The sequence below is a fragment of the Cupressus sempervirens genome, chromosome 9 (genome assembly GCF_028749045.1).
Source record: "Cupressus sempervirens isolate cs-2001-9-10 chromosome 9, ASM2874904v1, whole genome shotgun sequence".
Taxonomy (NCBI): domain Eukaryota; kingdom Viridiplantae; phylum Streptophyta; class Pinopsida; order Cupressales; family Cupressaceae; genus Cupressus; species Cupressus sempervirens.
The window spans coordinates 462,904,885-462,928,997 of NC_143126.1; the positions used below are offsets into that span (position 1 = coordinate 462,904,885).

Genomic DNA, 24,113 nt, shown 5'->3' on the forward strand with positions numbered 1-24,113 from the left:
TATGACCTCTTTTGACCCTTTCGAACAAATCAAATAGGTCCCTAGGGGTCCTAGGGACATATATTGTCATGAAATGTGTCAAAAGGGGATATGGGTTAACCTATGATCCCTTTCGATCCATTCGAACAAATCAAATAGGTCCCTATATATTGTCATAAAATTTGTCGAAAGGGGTTATAGGTTATCATATGACCCCTTTCAACTCATTTGAACAAATCAAATAGGTCCCTAGGACCCCTCAAGACATATGTTGTCATGAAATACATCGAAAGGGGTCATAGGTTATTCTATGACCCCTTTCGACCCATTCAAACAAATCAAATAGTTTCCCAGGGGTCTTAGGACCCCTAGCGACATATGTTGTCATGAAATGTGTCAAAAGGGATCATAGGCTAACCTATGACCCATTTTGATCCATTCAAAAAAATGAAATAGGTCCCTAGGACTCTTAGGACCCCCCAGGGACATGTTATCATGAAATGTGTCAAAATGGGTAATAGGTTATCCTATGACCCCTTTTGACCCATTCAAACAAATCAAATAGGTTTGTAAGGGTCCTAGGACCCTAGGGACATATGTTGTCATGAAATGTGTCAAAAGGGGTCATAGGTCATAGGTTAACCTATGATCCTTTTAAAACCATTCGAATAAATCAAATAGGTGCCTGGGGGTCCTAGGACCCCCAACGACATATGTTGTCATGAAATGCATTGAAAGAGGTCATAGGTTAAATTATGACCTCTATTGACCCATCCGAACAAATAAAATAGGTCCCCAAAGGTCCTAGGACCCCCAAGGACATATGTTGTCATGAAATGCATCGAAAGGGGTCATAGGTTATCCCATGACCCCTTATGATCCATTCAAATAAATCAAATAGGCCCCTAGGGGTTCTAGGACCCCTAGGGACATATGTTGTGCTAAATGTATCGAAAGGGGTCATAGGTTATCCTATGACCCCTTTTGAGTCACTCAAACAAATAAAAAAGGTCCCTAGGGCTCCTTGGACCCCTAGGGACATATATTGTGATGAAATGCGTCGAAAGGGGTCATAGGTTAACTTAGACCCCTTTCAACCCATTTGAACAAACAAAATAGGTCCCTAGGACCCTTGGGGATATACGTTGTCATGAAATGTGTCGAAAGGGGTCATAGGATAATTATGACCCCCTTTGACGCATTCAAACAAATAAAATAGACCCCTAGGGGTCTTAGGACCTCTAGGGACATGTGTTGTCAATAAATATGTCGAAAGGGGTCATAGCTTATCTTATGACCCCTTTCGACCCGTTCGAACAAATCAAATAGGTCCCTAAGGGTCATAGGACATATGTTGTCTTGAAATGCGTTGAAAGGGGTCATAGGTTATCCAATGACACCTTTTGACCCATTCAAACAAATCAAATAGGTCCCTAGGGTCTTATGACAACTAGGGATACATGTTGTCATGAAATACATCGAAAGGAGTCATAGATTATCCTATGACCTCTTTTGACCCATTCGAACAAATCAAATAGGTCCCAAGTGGGCCTAAGACCCCAAGGGACATATGCTATCATGGAATACATCGAAAGGGGTCATAGGTTATCCCATGACCCCTTTCAACTCATTCAAACAATTCAAATATGTTTCTAGGGGTCCTAGGACTCTTAGGGACATATGTTGTCATGAAATGAGTTGAAATGGGTCATGGGTTAACCTATGAAACCTTTTGACCCATTTGAACAAATCAAATAGGTCCCTAAGGGTGTACCCATAGGGACATATGTTGCATGAAATATATTAAAAGGGGTCATAGGCTATCTTATGACCCCTTTCGACCCATTCAAACAAATCAAATAGGTCCCTAGGGGTCTTAGGACATCCAGGGACATATGTTGTCATGAAATGCATCGATAACTTATGACCCCCTTTCGACCCATTCTAACAAATCTAATAAGTAACCTATGACCCCTTTCGACTCATTCTAACAAATCCAATAGGTCTTTAGGGGCTCTAGGACTGTAAGGACATATATTGTCATGAAATGCATCGAAAGGGGTTATAGGTTAGCCTATGACCCCTTTTGACCCATTCAACAAATCAGATAAGTCCCTTTATGTTATCATGAAATACATCAAAAGGGGTCATAGGTTATCGTATGACCTCTTTTGACCCATTCGAACAAATTAAATAGGTCCCTAGGGGGCCTAGAACCCCTAGGGACATATGTTGTCATGAAATATGTCAAAAGGGGTCATAGTGTTTCCTATGACCCCTTTCGACCCATTCAAACAAATCAAATAGGTCCTTAGGAGTCCTAGGAGCCCTAGGGACATATGTTGTCATAAAATACGTCAAAATGGGTCATATGTTATCCTATGACCCCTTTTGACCCATTCAAACAAATCAAATAAATCCATAGGGATCATAGGACCCATAGGGACATATGTTGTCATGAAATATGTCGAAAGGGGTCATAGGTTAACCTATGACACCTTTTGACCCGTTCGAACATATCAAATAGGTCCCTAAGGGTCTTAGGACCCCTAAGGACATATGTTGAAATAAAATATATTGAAAGGGGTCATAGGATAAGGACATATATTGTTATGAAATATGTTGAAAGGGGTCATAGGTTATCCTATAACCCCTTTCGACATATTTCATGATAACATATGTCCTTAGGGGTCTTAGGATTGGTAGGGACCTATTTGTATTCAAACAAGTGAAATAGGTCCCTAGGACCCCCAGGGACATATGTTGTCATGAAATGCATTGAAAGGGGTCATAGGTTATCCTATGACCCCTTTTGACCCATTCAAACAAATCAAATAGGTCCATAGGGGTCCGAGGATCCCTAGGGACATATGTTGCCATGGAATGTGTTGAAAAGGGTTATAGGTTAACCTATGACCCCTTTCAACCCATTCAAACAATTAAAATAGGTCCCTAGGGGTCCTAGGACCCCTAGAGACATATGTTGTCATGAAATGTGTCGAAAGGGGTTATAGGTTATTTTATGACCTCATTCGACCCATTCAAACAAATGAATTAGGTCCCTAGAGGTCCTAGGACCCCTAGGGACATATGTTATCATGAAATATGTTGAAAATAACTATAGGTTATACTATGACCCCTTTCAATCCATTTAAACAAATTTAATAGGTGCTTAGGGGACCTAAGACCTCTATGGACATATTTTAGAATGAAATGCATCAGAAGGGGATAATCTATGACCCCTTTAAATTTGAATTTGGTGCCATGATTTGGGAACATAGATTGAGTACCCATTCTCAAATTGGATACCCATTCTCAAATCAAATACCCGATTAGGCAAGGTATTACATTTTAGGTTTGGTATCGGGATGGGTGGGAAAAAAGTCAAAGCACATTTTGAAATGCTTTTAGATGTTTCAAAACTACATATTTTTTACATCGCCACTTTTTGGCACACCATGATCCTGCACATACCCATATAAATTTGAAAAATATACCTGTAGGGAATAACATTCCATCACTTTCTTTAGGTTCAATTAACTTCATCCTTTCTACAGTGCAACACAATAAATAGTAACTCACTTGTATATTTCTAGGCTCAACAATAACTACAAACACTTTGCCTACACACAATAAATATCATACATGTATATGCGAGCTTTAAGTTTTCTTGGTGAATTTTACACACACACACACACACACACACACACACACACAAAGATTTTACTTACCAATTCAAACTCTTCTAGATATATGTTTATAATAAGTAGAAATTAAAGGAATGTCATCAAAGTTTTCGTCTTCATCTCTATTAATTGTATCAGTAACAACAAGTGGCACCAAAGTTCGTAGACCTACACATCCATGATCTTGATTGATGCATTCATTGTAATTATTAGCAAAGCAATAAAAAAAAAAACATGAATAGTCTCTCGTGTGCAATGTCCAATTGCAATTGTTGGTACTCATAATAGAATGTAAGGATCATGTTTTTTCTATCATCTTGCAACCATGCATAGTTTTTCTATCCACACCTGAAGACACATATTTAATATATACAAAAAAATTAGAGACAAAAATATATATTCACATGTGTATAACTTAAATTAGATAAGAGAAAATATATACAAGTGCATCTACATTTACTTGATATCTCCCAAAAGACTCTACATGGTACTATTTGATTCACTCTTGATGATGCACCAACCTCATTTGATGCAAAATGTGTCTCGCACCATTCAAAAATGTCATGTGCATTATTCATACAAACTACCTTATAATTTATTTGATAGTTTCATAGAACATGTTTGATTCAAGCTCCAACACAATCATGTTCACCTTTGCCATGTCCACTTTCAAAGAAACTCCATCCATGTGGTATATTTTCATTACAATGATATCGACAAAGTGCATAAAATGGTTGAGATGATTTGAATTGTGCTGCACACACATTTGAAAAAACATAATGTTTATCAATACTTATGCCTCTTTCTTTGATATATGCAAAAAAAATTCTTCAAATAATGTTCTACATAATGAATAACATGTTCTTTATCATCACTTATGTAAAAGTGATATTTTTTCTTGATGAATCATGCTTATTTTGTGCTTTGAATACTATCCAAATCTAACTATGCATGATGATAGGACACTTGTACCATAATAGTAATCCGATCTGAAAAATAGTAGTATGATCAAATAGCCTTATGATGAATGAATGAATAGTTTTATGCAAAGTCAACAACTAATAAAATGGTTCCAAGTAGAAAGTTATCTCTAAGTATTTGAAATTGTTGTGCTTTCCATTTTTCAAAACAAGGCATGACGAATATATGGTTGTATCAAACTTTTAAATTTGTCCATAAATGCTTGAACATTCGTCTCCTCTTCAACATTTTCAAATCTTTTCAATCCTTTTCCAAATTCAATTTCATTCTTTACATACTTGTAACCCTTGCAAGTTATCATTTTCGTGATATCAATATCTTCATTTTTCAAAGGAAAAAGAGCTAAATTAGAACATGTGTCATATGTTCCTCTAATGCAATTAATTTGATCAACAAGATCGTCTATTTTGTCACATAAAACATATGAGATGAACTCACTTCATCTAGTACCAGGGGCATTTTTATAACCAAAAGTTTCTTCTATAAATTTTTGATAAACTTGATAAATTTTCAATAAATTTTTATAACACTTTGTTTCTCCTAACATAATATCACTTTAATCTTTCAAATAATGTCTACCCAATATTTATATTAGGATTTGAGCTACAAAATGAGACATATATTTCATGTTGTGCTATGTCTAACCAATGTTTTGTATGATGTTCATAAAAGGTTAGCTCTAACCCTATGTCTAAGAACATCTCTAGTGTTTGATGAAGGATGAGTATTATCATTCCAAAATGATATTACAATTTTTTTGATTCTATCATCAAATCTATCACAACGAGGAGCTCTACACATAATTGTCCAATTTCCTTCCAAAGTGCTATCATCCAATATTATTCTCCTCTTAATATATTTTGATATGGTTTTTCTAGTAAAACCAATATGTGATGAAATTGAAGATATTTGTTTGTTTTGGGGTATACTACTGCCAAGAATAGATTGCAACATAACTCTTCTTGTAGTGCTCTTATCTTTACTTCAATTTTTCTTCCCTATAGAGCTCAAACCTTTCTTAACATTTTCAATAGTATCACTTTGCATGTTAGAAAATTTTCTCTTTTTTGATGTTGTGTCTACACCTAGCAATTTTAATGACTCTTCCAAGTTTTTCTGTAAAAGAACACAAGAAAGTAGTTGAGTTTTTCAAGTGTTTCCAAAATATCAAATTTACTTGCTATTTCTTTTACTATCTTATTCAAAGCTCTTTTTTCAGAAAGGCTTAACGATTTAATATCAACAAGTAATTTCAATTTATCCACACCCATTGTAAGTAAATGATTTAAATTTCTATGAGTGATATTTTTCTTTACACTCGTGGCTAGTCTTATGTGTTCATCATATCAATTTGGTAATTGATCTTAATCCTTCTCTAACTTCCATTGCTTTATGTCCTAAATTAACATGTCCTGGATTGTTGTCTTGGATTGTCATAACTCAAATCTTCTTCAACATATATTTGCTCATCTTGTGATTGTTTGTTAGGACCCACATGCATATAAATGAATACGTTTCTAGAAAATTAATTATAAAATTGAAAATATACATGTCCATATGAATTTACATATGTACACACCTTCTCTTTTTTTGTGATAATTTGCTAAAGTTTTTTTTCATGATTTCTCTATTCTGCACCAGGTGATCTATTTCTTGCACATTTACTTTGTCTTCCTAATTGTCTTCCCATCTTCAATTTTCAAAAAATGATCAAAATATTTTGAATTTTATTTGGTCTTTAAAAACTATCAAAATATTTCAAATCGTCTCCAGTCTTCTTCATTTTTCTTCAAAAACAAGGAATTCCTTGTAAGTTTGTTTTGTATCAATTTAAAAAATGAAGTAAAAATTATTTTTTATATCAAACAATTTTTTTTTTTGGGTCAATGGGCTTCGCACGAATACTCCTTGGCTGACAAGTAGGCTTTTCGAAGCCAATAGCGCAACCAAGGGGCTTTGAGGAAAGCCCCTAAGGTAGCCAAAACGATAACATGAGGCTTCAAGCGAAGCCCCTTGCCACCCAAGGGGCTTCACTAGAAGCCCCATGTCACTAATATATACTAAAATTTAATACAACATTACTATTTATTTTAGATTTCAAAATGATTAATAAAGAAAATAAAGTTTAAAACAATAACATACATTTTCTATTAATGAAATTTTTATGAAGTTTTAGTTAAATTAGTTAAATACATGATATTTATTTTTTATGATAGTAAAAATATATTTTTATTTTATTTTATTAAAAATATAATCTTAACTTTAGTATACTAAGTTTGTTAAAGTTAATTAAATAGATAACAATTATTTTTTATTTTAAAAAACAAAGATAAAATATTTATTTAATTCTTAATATAAAAAGTAATCTTAAATTTAGTAGTTAAAGATATTAATAAATTTTGATAAATTTATCATTACATTTCTATAATATTATTGTTTTTAATTAATAAAAATATAATTTGTAATAATTATTTAAATTAATTTAAAAAATGATTTATTTTTATTGGTAAAAGAACAATTAAATTAAAGAAGAAATAGAGTTGTTATACAATAATTTATAACAAAAAATATAGATATCATTTTTACTTAAAAATATAATTTTATGTTCTATACAATTAATTTTGTCATAGTCCTATTATTTTATACAATGTTATAATTTATTTTAATTTTTAAATTGATTAAGAAAAAAAAATTAGTAATAATTATTTTACATATTAAAAAATAGATAAAAATATTTTTTTCAAATAAAACTATAAAATATATAATATTGGGCATCATTTTCTTAAGGTGAACTGATCTTCTGATTGTCACAAAATGATTTTACAGATTTCTAAATGTTGTTTTGTGGCTTTTCTTCATCATCTCTTACAGTAGAGGACTACAAATCACATTTCCTCACATAATTCAAAAGAGAAGATGAAGACCGGTTCGAATTTGGCCTAAACGAGCAAAGTGGTGTAGAGAAAGCCATCTCTAATGTCAAAGGGCCCTTGATCTATTGGTGAAGTTGAAAGGCTCTCAAAGAGCCCACCAGGGATCAAGTCTTGCCAAGTGTAAGGCCCCTAACATCTAAAAGGGATGAGGTTGGGATCGTGCCCTTGACGAAATGGATACACACTTTGAACGAATTTGTTTTCATATGTCTAAATATTAGAGAAATACACATGTGAGACACATTTCTAAATTCAAATAGGAAACAAACAAGAGCTGTAATAGAACTAGAGTCGCTACCTATTGTTTAAGAAAAAGACACTAAGATAATGCATTTTATGTAGGTTGTATACTTGTTGTATATTTGTTACCATTTTTTCTTAATAAATCATAGCTTTGGAGTTCACCAAATAGTCAAGGGTGCATCAAAACACATAAGAAGATGAAATTATATTTAATAAAACTTGAATTTTCTTTAAAGTTTTGTTTGAAATAGAAAAAATAATTTCAAAAAACCTAAAAGAAATTCTATGAACCATTGCAATATAATGTACTAGAATAAAATGAAAATTTCAATTAGAATATATTTGTTTGAAAAGTTTTATAATAGATAACTTGCTAATCATTCTAAATTAAACCAAATAAGAATTAAAATCATTCTACAATAATCAATTCAATGTCTTATATACTTCTATTTTTCTTAAATTAAAAACATATTTTTTTCATCATCTTATCAATCAAAATAGTGTTTTGAACTTTGTTTACTTATAAAAGATTTATAAAATATAAATCAAAGTTACAAAAAAGTATTTAATTTTTTTACAAATTTATAAATAATATTTTAATGACTTATTTTAATATTTAGTTTGAGATAATATAAACATAAATAATATTTTTATTTGAAATATAAAATAACTTGCATAGAATTATGATTTTCTTATCATGTGTTCCAATTTCATAGAGCCTCAACAAAAGGGCTCAACAACCTTTAAAAACATCCACAGTATTTCGTGTCCCACCTCCTATTTCACAAAATTCAAAAACCAAAAAATCAAGTCATATTTAATAAAAAGAGAGTATACATCTAATGATTTTTTCACAGATACAAAATTCTTTTAGAAGTTAAAAACAAAAGGCTCACAATTACCAGAAATTTAGCAAAATTCCATGAGAAGTGAAAAAGAGAAGGCTAAGTTGTATCAGATTTATCGAAGACCATAAAATCACGATAAAATCCTTGTAAAGAACAAAATTTTAAAACCAAATTTATGCACTAATTTTTTAATTTATATATTTTTTATTACTGTACATTTTTTAATGTTGTTTGTTGTGTTGAACATGTGTTTGGCAAAAAGAAGTAGTGTAAGAGAACAAATTGGCAAACAAGTGTAGTGCAAGAGAACGGATTGGGGAAAATTTAGTTTGTATTCCTAATTTCAATTGAATAGAGATGGCATATTGATTAGATGGTTAACAAATTAGATATCTTCAAATCTTAAAAGATTTCTTCTGTTGCACATTATGATTTTAAAATTTCCTCCATTCTACTGTCTTCTTCAATCTTTCATTTCATTTATGTGGAGGAAGATTCAGTAATGTATTAGAGAACCGTGCAAATATTCTAGTGATTTGGTCTATATTGTGTGAGTTGGAGAACCTTTTTGTGTTTTTTGACAAGAGGGTTGTTGCAGAGAGGTAAGAATAATTACTCTTCAAAAATATTATTAACTATTAACTTTGCAATAAATTTAATGGATAGGATGTCATTTTAGTCGAAGTTGTTTTCATCGCATCTGAAAAATACAATGATGATAAAATCAATATTTGGCAAAAATGATCTATGAAATGGTTTGAAACACTTGAATTTGCCTTTTTAAAAAGATTTATAAGGTCACTCATAGATATTGAATTAAAATTATATGGCAACTAGGAAAAAATAGTTGTATGATGAAGTATATATGCTTCAATGAAACGACATCGGTTCCAAGCCAACTGTTCTTTAGTGTGGTGGCTCAACAGGGCGTGTATGCAATATGTTAGTGGTGCCCACCACGGGTTCATCCTTCGCTGTGTGTTTGAAAGGGGGAAGCAAACAAGGCATCATGTTTGTTGCACAATGCATTAATGAGACATTTAAGCTTTGGCAACACAACCAATTCTACAAAATTGGATACTTTTAAATCTAATTCATTCTGTATTTGCTAGGGTTTTCAAAATTTGAAAGATTTCTTTGCATAATGAAGAAAAAGGGGTAGGGGAAGATTTGGGAGAGAGATTTCGGAAGGATTATATGAGGCATTTTGTAAGTTTTGAGAGGAAATCAATGAAATTAAAGATTTAAGTTGAGCTTGGGCTATCAAAATTTAAGACAGATGTGTCCTAGTTGGAAAGTAGAGAATATAGATGTAGGGGACTTTGAAATCATTGCCAATGGTTAGGGAGGGTACTAGACGTCTTTGAGAAAATAAGGGAAAATGAGAGTGATATTGAAGAGATTGATATAAGTTGGGGGACCATGCACCGACAATAATGGGTGGGGACGAGAAGATATTTTTGTGGGTTGAAGAGGTTGGGAAGCATTAACCAATGAGATTGTTGGTGATGAGGGATGGGGAGGATAACCATCATCTTTTGCAATAGGACTTAAGCGTCACACTGAGAAGGGTCTTCCTATCTTCAATTTCTGTAATGCTAGCAGTTATGGCAGTGGATTTGTTTAGCAACTGTTCTGGAGCATGTATGGCAAGTTTCTAGAATGAAAACCATATTTTTTTGAGGGCATCGACACAGGGGAATACCCCTTGAAAATTCAAGCACTTTATTCTTCTAATATTTTGTGTCAAAAAAATTCAATATTACCCTAGCAAAATTGCTACTAGCCCATGGAAAAATAGAAATTACTAATTGAAAATTAATTAAAAAATAAAATATTTTTTGAACTTTAGACTGTAACTAGTTTTTGTTTAAAAAATTAATTGAAAGAAGCATTGGGAACATTAGTTTCCTATAAATAGGGACTAATAAGAAGTGCCATTGATGACCCAGTAAGGAAAACCTGTTAGAGATGACGTGGCAAGGTCCATACCACGATAAACCAAGACAAAGTTTCAATGACCTCGCCTCCCAAATAGATGAATCTAATAAATAGATGGGGATTGAAATGAGAATTTGGAAGAGCGTTCACATCATTATTGTGGTTCCATTTGAGATACTGTTCGTCGGTTTGTGAAGACTCAGGCACGCCTCAGTCTTTTGCTTGTCTTCTTTTCCATGGTAGGCTTTTCTTAATAGACAAATGTCTTATATTGAATTATTGAGATATGAAATTCATTCGTACGGTAGCATAAATTGTTATTAAATTGGAATGAAAGTCTTGGATGTTAATAATGCGTTGAATTTCAGACGTAAATCCAAAAGAAATGTGAAATCAATGTCGCTGTATTCATCCCCGCAAATAAAAAATGTGTCCTAGCCTCAACAATGTCATAATTAACATTATTCCCAGTAATTTCCTCTCAATTTCCCCTCCTTTGCAGATAAGTTGACTCTGGACACAACAAATCAAATTGCATAGTTCTTACGAATTTTCTTGATGACCCCCTCGAATCGCCACCATTTCATGTACCAATCACGGTCTTTCAAGAGATTGGAAACACCTTTGTTTCCGACTTGTTGTGTTAGGGGCAGAGAGGAGTTCAATCGATCGCAATTTGGCGATGGATGAGAAGTGGGCGAAATCCTCCTTAAGGCTTGTTTTTGCGGTTGCTGTGTTTATTCAATCGAGTAGTTATGGTGAAACAGTCCAGGCCGGATATACTCTTTCCTTGGGCGCCTCAATTGCTGGAAACCAGACATTAATTTCAAAGAACGGCACATTTGAATTGGGTTTCTTCAGTACAAATGGAACTAAGAACTGGTATATTGGAATCTGGTATGCCAATATACCAGAGAAGAAAATCGTTTGGGTGGCCAACAGAGAGAATCCCGCAGGAAATAAATCTGGAGTATTGAAGTTGTCAAGAGAAGGCAAATTGGATCTATTTGATGCAGAGGGCGCATCCATTTGGTCAGTCAGCATATTGAGAAAGGCATCCCGGGCTTTGATATTAGATTCAGGTAATTTTTTGATCCTGAGCGATGAGAACAAACCTGAAACTGTGTGGCAGAGTTTCGACAATCCGACAGATACCTGGTTGCCCGAGATGAGATTCGGTGGACGACAAAAGCTGGTCTCTTGGAAAAGCTCGTCGGATCCAACTCCCGGGCTTTTCTCCCATCAAGTGGATCCATCTGGCGCCAAACAATTTGTGCTAATGTGGAATAACTCTGTCAAGTACTGGGACAGCGGAGTCTGGGACGGTAAAATTTTCAGTCATGTTCCAGAAATGGCAGCCAAAAATTTCTTCAATGTCGCCGTTGAAAATACCAGCTCTGGCTTGTATATGCGTGTGACACTGAATCATAAGACGAATAGGCTCATCCATTTTGTCATGACGGAGTCCGGAGATTTTCAACATGCATTGTTCGATGGAAATAAGTGGAACATGTTCTGGTCTATGCCCAGAGACAAATGTGATGTATATGGTCTCTGTGGTGCTTTCGCAAACTGTAACCCCAACAATTATCAATTCTGCAGCTGCGTACAAGGCTTCGAGCCCAAAGATAAAGAAGCCTGGGATTCACGGGAGTGGTGGTCCAGTGGTTGTGTTCGCCAGAGCCCCTTAAATTGCAGCATCGACATATTCATCGACCTCAAATTAACGTTATCTAATGATGATAACGCTTTGTCCTACTCTGCCCCCACAAAGAGGGATTGCGAGAAAGCCTGCCTCCGCAACTGCTCGTGCACTGCTTATGCTTTCAATCCGCCTTCCGGCCCCTGCCACATCTGGTCCGCATCTCTTCTTAACTTGCGCAACTCTGCAACACAATTAACCAATTCGAATGTCTTCATTCGAGTAGCTGCCTCTGCCCTCACAAAGTTCGATCATCCACCATCACCCTCGATTGAATTAAAAACCGTCATGCCTCTAATAATTGGTATTGTTACTGCTGTCGCCATTGCTTTAGGTATCTTTTCATTTTTTATGTGGAGACGGCGGCATCGACTACAATCTGTGGAGAGCTGTGCAGATTCATCGACAGACAGTTTTCTTAGAATGTTCAGTTACAAGGAGTTGAAGATTGCAACAAGGAATTTCAGGTGCAAGTTGGGGAGCGGAGGATTCGGCTCTGTTTTCAAAGGATCTTTAGAAGATGGTACACTTGTGGCTGTAAAGAAATTGGAATCTAGGTCAAGCCGAGATGATAAGCAGTTCCGAGCAGAAATCAGTTCTCTGGGAAGCATACAACATGCGAATTTGATCAGGCTTCGAGGGTTCTGTGCACAAGGATCCAGACGGTTACTGGTTTATGACTACATGCCCAATGGCTCTCTAAATTCCTTAGTCTTTACCAGTAATTCTAAAAGAAAACAAAAGGTACTCGACTGGAAGACCCGATTCCAGATCGCTTTAGGCACTGCTCGAGCTTTGGTTTACCTCCATGAGGAGTGCAGAAATTGCATCATTCACGGCGATGTAAAGCCCGAGAACATTCTGCTGGACGCTAATTTTTCACCCAAGTTAGCTGATTTCGGGTTAGCAAAGCTTATGGATAGATATTCAAGCCGCATATTGACCACAACGAGGGGGACGAGAGGGTATTTGGCCCCAGAATGGGTTTCGGGCCTTCCCATCACTCGCAAGGTTGATGTGTATAGTTTTGGTATAACTCTTTTAGAAATAATTTCCGGGCGAAGAAGTCTCGATTTAAACGTGAAGGATTCAAGTAGGTATTACTTTCCAGCATGGGCCGCAACCCAAATCCACCAAGGAAACATGATAAATGTTGTGGAGGAGGGTTTTGCAGAGGAGAAAGATATTGAAGAGGTGAGAAGAACATGTATTGTTGGATTGCTATGCATTCAAAGAGATGAGGAAATGAGGCCAAGCATGGGGCAAGTGGTGCTAATACTAGAAGGAAAGATTGAACCTCAAACCATTGTGCTAATTGATAATCAAGCAAACCAGGCTGATAGTGATAGCGATAGTGATGTTATCAAGTTAGCATAGCATGTAAGTAAATTCGTATATTAGTTAAAATTTATGTTAATATTAAAAGATCTTTGATCTCGTGTTGAAGTTGAAATGTTCATAAAGAGTCTACCAAGAATCAAGTCTTGGTGAGTGTAAGGCTCTAACATTTAAAAAAGAATGAGACACCTCAATAAAGATATGTATACTACCATCTTAACTTAATTATATGGAAAGTGGGAATTTTATGAAATATAGTTAATTAGTTTTAATTTTTATGATTATTTGTTTAAGAGAAGGGTATTAGTGTTGGAAGAATTGATCTCTGACTCCCACATCACTGTGTTGTTACAACTGAACTGTAGACATGACACTCGAACCTTTTACCAAAAGCCACAAATTCTAAATTAAACTCTACAGGTGTAGGTAGAAGATACTAATGTCAATTCCACCTCATGAGGCTCACCAATTCTATTTAATTCTATATTTTGGAATATATTCATATGTTTATTTTGATCTCAATTTAAGTTTCTAACAATATATTCAAATATTATAGCAACATAACTTTCACATGAAGCCCTATTTTGTATATACTGGTTAGACCCTAGTGAATGGATTTCTTAATTTGTGTTGCAATTAAACATAATATGATAGAGTCTCAGTTTTGAAATGAAATCTAGAGATGTACAAGATTTGAAGTTTTGTGATTCTTAAAAAGAGTTTGAAAGTCAAAGAATTACTTAATAAAAATAATACGATCTAAAGAAGAGTATATAATATATATCCATATCTCAAATGAAGGAAGATGAAGAGTAATAGCAGACTATATTCAATGTAACTAGGAGTAACTAATAGTAGTAATGTAGCTTCAAATGTCTTTAAAAAACATGACCAAAGAGAAATTTATTAATTTATCCTATACAAATGGTCATTTTTTGTTATTGCACTATCTAGGTGTATCTTTTTCTGCATATGGATACCAAACTTGGGCAAGCCTTTTATCTACAAAAGTATTGAAATATTCCTTCATAAGGAGGATAAGTGCACCATATGCATGAGTTTTTGGGATGCATATGATCTTGGGCTCGGTGATAGATTATTTCATTTTCTTTATAGTTTTTCATAGGCTAAAACTATGTTCACACCATTTGTTTTGGGTATCTTTAGCTTTGTACAAGATTTTGGTTCTTCGACTATGCTCATAGACATGACTATTGTTATAGATTAAATTAATATCTATTTAAAAAATGACTCTAGATTGTTATAGATTAGATACATATCATTTTATTTATATTTCAAATGTTATATGATATGATTTTAATACTTATTGTTAGTTTTCTATTTTGAAAATACTTAAATATACTATACAAGAGTATGCAAATAAAATAAATTATAATTTCTTGTAATTGATATTTCACATCTTTTTGATTTAACAATTGAACACTAAGATGCAATTACTAGTTTTATATTAGATTAAAAAAATTATAAGCCAAAAAAAACATTATAAAATGATACCTCATATTTATCCACGAAAATAAAATAAAAAGTAGTTGAAAATAGAGTCATAATTGAGGTAACATACCCACCATATATTCTCAAATTTCTTTTCAAATAAGTTTGACTTGACTGGGACATTGTCTAATTGTCTACATAACCTTTCACATGCAAGACTATAATAGACCAAAATGCAATGTGCAACACATAGCAAGAGGATATTTTTGACCTTCAATTTGTTACTAAACTTATCTTGAATTTGTTTTGAGGATCACTTTGATCGACATTGATTATGTACCTATTAGTTTTGAAATGAAGAGTTCCAACATGTACGTCCATTTGGAAGTCACTGAGAAGTTGATAGGGCTTACACGTTTCATGTTGACCAAGTCTGGAAATGCTCAATATTATCGGTTTGGTGGCAATAAGTGGAAAGTGTTATGGTCTCTACTAAAAGAGGAATGTGTCATTTATGGTCAATGTGGTGCTTATGGAACTTGCAACTCTGACAATCTTTAGTTCTGCAACTGCGTTGATGGATTCACTTTGAAAGACAACAAAGCTTATGATTTGCAAGAGTGGTGGTGGAGTGGCTATTTTTTAGAGCCCCTTGAATTGCACCACTGACGTATTCATCAAATCTTATGCAACATCATTTATTGAGCATGCTTCCTCATACCTTGTAGTTGATCTCACCTCTAAGATGGCTTCCAAAAAATCTTGCCTCACCAACTACTCGTGCACTGCTTACGCTTTCAATCTATCTTTAGGGCCCTACAACATCTAGTTTGGAACTCCTCTAAACTTTTGGAACTTTGCAACAAAAACTAATTCAAACATCTTCATTTGAGTAGCTTCCTCTACCCTTGCAAGTCTTTGTCCACCATTGTCCCAAAAACTTAAAGCCATACTTCTTCTTGCAATACTTGGTAGTTCATTGCTTTTGACACTTCTTTGGGTATTTTTACATATGTAATGCGGAGGATGCGACATAGGTGGGTGCTACGATCTACTGAGAGTTGTGAAGATTCATCTGACTCTTTTCTTAGAATATTCAGTTATAATGAGTTAAAGATTGCAACTAAGAATTTTAGGTTTGAGAAAATTCCTATTGCAGTCATCGATTATTAATCTCCTATTGTAAATGATTATTAAACTACTAAAAATTAATCTACAACTAATATCTTGACCTCCTAATTGATAACCCCCTAATTTCTCCCACTGATATTCCTCCACTATTATCCCCGACACTATCATTGTGCCCTTGCTAACACTACAAGACAATTTTCTATCACTACAAACTCATTTACTAACACTACAAATGCTTCTACAGTTTTTTTCTCCAAATGCCCCCCTAACCCTCTTTTGTACTACTCCTATTGGAAAACCAATGAGCAAGATTGATTCTCAATCAACGGTTGAGATTAAAAAAACTTAACAACCCTAACCAAGTCAGTTTCTAGTTGCTTCTAAAAGTGGTCAATCAATTAACAAATATTTGTCCCTAATCTAACCTATTAGTTAGCAAAATTATTTTCTAATTAAGTACATATGGACGAACAACTATCCAAGCTACCTAAACTAACACTACCTCTTAATGAGGAAGCTGTTTTGCATGACAGCTAACTTATGTCTAAAGAAGATGAATTTTGCCTTCCCCAATGCCTTAGTCAAAATGTTTTCTACCTGCTCCTTTGTAGGTATGTACTATAGCTGAACAACTCCCCAATTGTACAAAATCACTGATGAAGTGATATCTAATGTCTATATGTTTAGACCTATCATGAAATACTAGATTTTCAAACAACTTGATGCAACTTTGATTATCGCAGTGTATCATAGTAGTCTCAACCTTCTGACCAAACAAGGCTATTAAAATTTTTTGAAGCCATATAGCTTCACATGTCACCATGCTAGCTGCTATATATTTTTCTTCTGCTGAACTCAGAGCCACAGACTTCTGCTTCATGTTGAACCAAGATACAATTCCTGATCCCAAATTGAAACAACACACTGAAGTGCTCTTTTTGTCTTTTTTACTTCCTACCCAATTTGCATTAGTAAAGGCTATCAATATGATACCTTCAACTCAAACATATCTGATCTCATACTCAACTGTACCACACAAGTAATGCAATACATGCTTGGCCGCTGTCCAATGCATTGTCTTTGGTTCAACCATGAATTGACTAAGAGAGTTCATTGCAAATGCAATATCTGGCCTCCTATTGGCCAAGTACATAAGTGAACCAATCAATTGCCTATATAAAGTGGGATCTACATCCTTCCTCCAATTCATGATCATGGGTGTAGACATGGCTTTGCAATCCTCCATCCTGAATCTCCTCAAGATCTCAATGCAATGTTTCCCTTGACCAAGGAAAATCTCTCCATCTATCTGCCACACCTCCATGCCTAGAAAGTAGTGCATAAGTCCTAAATCCTTCATCTTGAACTCTTTTGCGAGGTACCTCTTGCAATCCTCTATGAGCCCTAGTGCACCTATAAGAAATGTAATGGATACCCAGGAATGCCCAAAAGCTGAATCAATTGCTAAAATTATATTAATTCTAAAAATGCTGCAATCAAGTACAAAGAGATGTATTCCAAAGGCCAAACCCTAAGGGAATGACATCTAGAATGTTACAACAGAGAATGAACGTCCTCCATTGCCAAAAAAAGAGTGTTATTCACACATCCAAGCTCTTATCAAATGCAAATCATAATCATCCGATGATCAGCAATGAGACTTTCAGCCCTATTTATCCTTTTCTTCATCCTTCTGGAAGGAACTAAAAAATTAATTAATTGCAAGAGCTAGAAGCTTCCTCCTTCCAATAATTAATGCATACCCTAGAAATTCCTCCCTGGCAATAATTAATTAAATCACAATAGGCTTCCATCCTTCCAATAATTAATACATACCCTAGAAACTATTAATACAAAGTCACCTTTTAATTTTAATTAGACTTTGGAGAACGTGAAGGCTAAAACATGGGAACATTATAGGTCCACCCTCCTTGAAATTGCTTGCCCTCAAGCAATCTTAGTCCTATTTGTTGTAGCACCTCTTCACTCTCCCAAGTAGCATCTTCCTCTGGCAGATATTTCCATTTAACTAAATATTCTTTAATCAACCTGCTTCACAGAGTCCTTTCCCTAGTATCCAGAATAGCCTCAAGAATTAATACAAGCTTCCCCTCCTCATCTAATGGTGGTAATTCTGCCAAAGGCACAACTCTTTGTCCGATGGCTTTCTTAAGCCTTGACACATGAAACACATTATGCACCCGACTATTTTCTGGAAGCTCTATCTCATAAGCAACCTCACCCACCTTGCAGATCACTTTGTAGGGGCCATGAAACCTAGGCTTCAACTTCTCTGCTCCACTTTTCTTGAGTGATGATGGCTGTCTATATGGTTGTAGCCTCAGGTAAACCATATCCCCAACTTCAAAATTATGCTCTATCCGGTGCTGGTCAACATATAATTTTTGCTAATTTTGGGCTTGCTGTATATTCTCCTTGAGCACCCTCAAAATATCGTGACTATCCTGCAAGAAGTTTTTTGCTTTGGGCACTCTACTATCTCCCAAAACTAGATCCATGAAACTAGGTGCTTCATAACCATACAGTGCCATGAATGGAGTCATCTTAATGAACATATGATAAGTGGTGTTATAACAGTACTCCCCCATATGTAACCATTTGACCCAAGCCCTCTACTATGTAGTCACATAGTTCCTCAGATATCCTTCCACCCATTTATTCACAATCTCTGTCTGCCCATCTGTCTATGGATGATAACTAGTGCTAGGTGTAAGTTTAGTAAAACACAACCTAAACAGCTCTTGCCAAAAAGTACTTATGAATTTACTATCCTTATCACTAATAATGAAAGTAGGTAGCCCATGTAATCTGAATATCTCTCTAAAGAAAAGATCAGCCACTTGTGATACTGTATAAGTGGATGGAATAGCAAAGAAGTGAGCAAACTTTGTCAGTCGGTCAACTATCACATAGATGCAATCTTTCCCTTATACTCGTGGTAACCCGGTGATGAAGTCCATGGAAATACTTTCCCATTTCCTATTTGGAATGGGAAAAGGTTGTAACAACCCTACAGGATATGTGTGCTCTCCCTTATTCTTCTGGCAAATTGTACACTCCCTGACATACTTCTGAACATCATCCTTGAGCCCTTTCCATGTGAACTATTCACAGATTTGCCTATAGGTCTTAAAGACCCCTGGATGTCTAGTTGTAGGTGCATCATGAAATGCCTTTAGTATTACTTCCTTATACTGTGATGAAGGAATCAAATATATCCTACCCTGAAACTTTATCAACCCATCCAACACCACACAATGATCATCATGTATGATGCCCACAATTACTCTAGAAGCCCAAGTGTCCCTCGCATATTCTTCTGTGATCTTATTTCTTAGAACTCCTATAATCTTAGCTAGAGCACAAATATGTGGCCTCCTGGATAAGGCATCTGCAACCACATTCTTCTTACCTTTGACAAACTCAATGTCAAAGTCATAAGCCTGCAACTTTTTGATCCACTTATGTTGTCTATCATTCAAATCACGTTGATTCATGAAGTATTTGATGCTGTTGTGATCGGTTTTGATAACAAACTTTCCCCCAACTAGGTAGGACCTAAACTTAGCCAATGCATGCATTATAGCCAACATCTCCCGACCATATATGGAATAGCTTCTCTCCACTCCGCAGAGCTTCCTGCTCTCAAAAACAATGGGATGCTTCTCCTGCATCAAGACTACTCCGATCCCATCCCTTGATGCATCACAATGAAGCTCAAATGGCTTTGTGAAATTTGGTAGAGCTAGTACTGGACATGATGAAATCACCTTCTTGAAATGATCAAAGCTTCTCTGAGCTGCCTCTGTCCATGTGAAGGCCCCTTTCCTGGTAAGGTCTGTCAAGGGTGTAGCGAGCTGTGAAAATCTTTTAACAAATCTCTTGTAAAATCCACAGAGATCAAGGAATCCCTTAAGCTGTGTAAGATTTTTTGGAGTAGGCCAATCAACAATAGCCCTAATCTTTTCAGGATCTACCTGAACTCCCTTTGCACTGATAATATGTCCAAGATATCTAGTAGCTTGGTCATCCCAAACTCGCACTTAGATTCCTTGGCATACAATGATTCTTTTTCCAAGGTAGACAACACCATCTCAAGATGTTGTAAATGCTCCTCCCAAGTCTTACTAAAAACTAAAATTTCATCAAAGAAAATCAAAACAAATCTCCTAAGCTGCTCCCTAAATACCTGATTCATGCAACTTTGGAATGTAGCAGGGGCACTGGTTAACCCAAATGGCATAACCAAAAACTCAAAGTGGCCATAGTGACACCGAAAAGCTGTCTTCTCAATGTCCTCCTTGCTTATCCTGATTTGATGATACCCTGACTGTAGATCAATCTTTGTAAAAAAGCATGCACCATGTAACTCATCAATTAGCTCATCTATTCGTGGGATGAGATATCTATTCTTAATGATCTTCATGTTTAATGCCCTATAATCAATGTACATGCGCATTGTCCCATCCTTCTTCTTTACCAACACTACTGCTGAAGCAAAGGGACTCTTACTAGGCCTGATATGCCTTATTTCCAACAACTCCTTAATTGCCTTCTCTATCTCATCCTTATGTTTCTTAGGATGACAATAGGGAGTAATTATGACTGGTTTGGCTCCCTCTTCAAGCTCAATAACATGTTCTATCCCTTTGTTAGGAGGAACCCCGTGTGAAATCTTGCCAAATACCTTAGTGTGCCTGTCAAGTATCTCCTAAATCTCTAGTGGATGACTCTTCATCTGTGGCTCTTGTGAAGTTGGCATAGTGAAGCATTCTGCTGCCCACTCTATGTTACTATGCTGAAATTTTTTTTGCATTCTCCTTAGGGAAACTACTCTGCAACTCCCATCTGAAAGTCCTCTAAGTACCACAGTTCTTCCTTCATGCTAAAACTTCATCTCCAATTTTGCTAGGTTAAGTGTGAACTCTACTAGCGAGGCCATCCATACCATGCCAAGGATGATATCATAGTCTCCCATGTCTACCACATAGAACTCATCTTCCAACTCATAGCCATCTCCAAACTTGATGTGAAGATTAGATATCTTCTGAGTGCATAATAGTTTGTCACCATTAGCTACCATAACTCTAAATCTGGCATGCTCCTCAGTCCGTAGGCCTCTCTTGGCTACAAATTGTGCATCTTTAAAATTATGTGTAGCCCCAGTGTCAATGAGTGAGATCACTTTTTGCCCTTGGATAGTACCTCTAACCTTAAATGTGATTGCCTTCTGAGCCCCCATTAATCGTGCTAATGACTTCTCATCCTCAGGAATGCTGCTTTCCTCTGTAGTGCTATCATCATCTGAATTTGAGTGTTGATCCTCTCTCTCTAACTGTGACTCTTCTGCTGAGAAATACTCCATTTGATTTGCCTTAGCCTTGAGTGGACACTTATGAGATAAATCCCAAGGCTCTCTACAATGAAAACATAACTTTTTCTTTCTTAAATCATTCAAGGTGTCATTATCCAACTTATCTCTTTTGGGCTGAGCATCCTTGTGAAAAGGTTTTTTGTCCTTCTCCTTGTCCTTTTTCATATAAGAATCCTTTTTCTGAAATCTGCTCCTAATTGAAGAAGGTGCTAAGTCATGAGCCTTTTTAGTGGCCTCTTGCAACGTACCTGGGTCATGTCCCTTGACCCAACCTTGCAACGGTTCTGAGAGTCCATCCATAAGCAACACTACTAACCTCCTCTCTGAAATATCTGTGACCAACACAGCTAACCTCTGAAACTCACTGATATATGTTTCAACTGATCCCCACGACTTTGGTTGTGCCAACTCCTTAAACTGTAATTCAGGATCCCTAGTATCAAATCTCTATATGAGCTTCTCAGTGAACTCCTCATAAGATGTGATTTGATTATGTCCCAAGGTTATCATGCCATGGTGTCACCACTCATGTGCTGGTCCATCCAAGTGAATAGCTGCATACTTAATAGCCTCCTCTTCAGGCATAGGATTCAACTGCAAGTATGTATCCATCTTCTGCACCCAAGCTCGTCCGGTCATCTTCCCTGAAGCATCATAATAAGGTAAAGAAAGTTTCCCCACTTTCTTTCTCAACTCAAAGTTTTGACTTCATCCTCCTGATCTGGGCATGTGTCTCATCCTCAAGTCCAAGTAATCTCTGAGAGAGATATCCGCCTAAAACTTTGGCCCACCGGCCTCTCAATCCCTACTAAACTGATCCCGTAACTCTACAATATGTGGTTCATTAATTGGTTGAATTGGTTCTCTGGGTGGAAAGGTTGGTAGAAGAGGTCTCGAGCTAGTTGTTCAAGTTTTTAGTGCAACATGTCTAAAGTTATCAGCGTCATTTCCATTGTTGTCATGTCCATTATTACCATTAATGTTGTCTCGGCCTCCATTATCATTACCCCTATTATTGTTGTTTCCATTGTTGGCATCACCTGGATTAATATTGATGCCCATTTGTCTAGCCATTAGCTGCAACATCATATCCGTTCCCCTATTTCGCTCCTGTTGCATCATATTTTGCTCCCGTTGCATTCGTTGCCCCTCCTCCAATGTACCCAGTAACCTAAATATGACATTTTCTTGGTTGAAACTGGTATTTCTATCATCTTGGTCACCCATGCTGTTGTCTTGTTCAAAGAATGTCTCCTCTGTGTTTGTATGACTGGATTGTATGTCCCTCTGCACAAACAAACTATCCCATTCGTTAAGTGATTCTGAACTCCTACTTTGTCTTGCTCTGGTATTGCAAAAATTATAAAGCCCTTATCGCATGCTCAAACATAAATGGTGAAGATCTCCATAGGATGGTAGGACTTATAGCTTTGATACCACTCTAATGGATACCCAAGAATGCCCAAAAGCTGAATCAAGTACTGAAATTATATTAATTCTAAAAATGCTACAATCAAGTACAAAGAGATGTATTCCAAAGGCCAAACCCTAAGGGAATGATGTCTAGAATGTTACAACAAAGAATGAACGTCCTCTATTGCCAAAAAAAGAGTGTTATTCACACATCTAAGCTCTTATCAAATGCAAATCATAATCATCCGATGATTAGCAATGAGACTTTTACCCCTATTTATCCTTTTCTTCATCCTTCTGGAAGGAACTAAAACATTAATTAATTGCAAGAGCTAGAAGCTTCCTCCTTCCAATAATTAATGCATACCCTAGAAATTCCTCCCTGGCAATAATTAATTAAATCACGAGAGGCTTTTTTCCTTCCAATAATTAATACATACCCTAGAAAGTATTAATACAAAGTCACCTTTTAATTTTAATTAGACTTTGGAGAATGTGAAGGCTAAAACATGGGAACATTACAAGAAAAAAGTCATCCACATAAAGAATTAGAATGAGAACCTCACCCCAACCACTAAGTAGTAGAGGTTAGCATCCACTTCACTCTTCACAAAGCCCATTTCTTGCAAGTATGTATCAATGCATTCATACCACGATCTGGGAGCCTGCTTGAGTTTGTATAATGCTCTCTTCAATCTACACACATGGGTGTCTTTGCTATGTGCTACAAAGCCTTCTCGTTGCTCTATGTATACCTCCTCCTTCAATTCACCACTAAGGAATGTTGTCTTGACATCCATTTGATGGATCTTCCATCCCATATGTGTTGCAAATGAGATCACAACTCGTATAGAAGTATACATGGCCACTAGAACAAATGTCTCCTTGTAGTCTATTCCCTCCTTCTAAGAGAACCTGTTGGCCATGAACCTTGCCTTGTATTTCTTGATGCTACCATCTACATCATGCTTTATTTTATAGATCTAGCATGATTTGGATCTACTACTTTTATAGATCTAGCATGATTTGGATCTACTACTTTGTCTGTTGGTCTAGGCACTACGTCTCACA

General features: G+C 35.8%; 1 pseudogene; it reads left to right on the forward strand.

The window, feature by feature from the left end:
* Positions 1–11,116: 11,116 nt before the first annotated feature.
* Positions 11,117–13,904, forward strand: LOC149539341 (G-type lectin S-receptor-like serine/threonine-protein kinase At2g19130 pseudogene; annotated as a pseudogene).
* The last annotated feature ends 10,209 nt before the right edge of the window (positions 13,905–24,113 follow it).